This window comes from Penaeus monodon, chromosome 27 (genome assembly GCF_015228065.2).
Source record: "Penaeus monodon isolate SGIC_2016 chromosome 27, NSTDA_Pmon_1, whole genome shotgun sequence".
In the NCBI taxonomy this organism is placed as follows: Eukaryota; Metazoa; Arthropoda; class Malacostraca; order Decapoda; family Penaeidae; genus Penaeus; species Penaeus monodon.
This window is the reverse complement of record NC_051412.1, coordinates 34,792,568-34,792,914: the sequence shown is the minus strand read 5'-3', so window position 1 is coordinate 34,792,914 and position 347 is coordinate 34,792,568. Positions and strand designations below refer to the sequence as shown.

At 48.7% G+C, this 347-nt stretch overlaps 1 protein-coding gene across 2 annotated transcripts in view; it reads right to left on the bottom strand.

The window, feature by feature from the left end:
* Window positions 1–347, bottom strand: part of LOC119590799 (transcriptional enhancer factor TEF-1-like) — a gene marked incomplete in the record, with an annotated part of 156,884 nt that overhangs the window by 93,181 nt on the left and 63,356 nt on the right.

Sequence of the window (347 nt, the reverse complement as noted above, 5' to 3'; positions counted from 1 at the left end):
GAAAAACATTAAGAGTTGCAAGGGGGGGGGAAGAAAATAAGGGAGAAGAGGAAGGGGGAAAATATGAGGAGTTGCCTAGGGGGACATATGGGAAATGGGGGGGGGGACATACGGGAACTGGGAGGGGAAAACAGGAGAAACTATGATGGAAATACGCAGGGAAAATACAGGAAGGGAAGGAGGGAGGGAAAAACCCGAAGGAGAGAAAGAGGTGAAGAGGGGAAAAAGGGGAGAGGGAGAAGAGTTACGTAGAAGGGATAGAGACCATAGACGAAGAAGAGGCAGGACACGTGGACGAAAAGAAAAGACAAAAACATCCGGAATTCAACACGTGTGAAACAGAACGG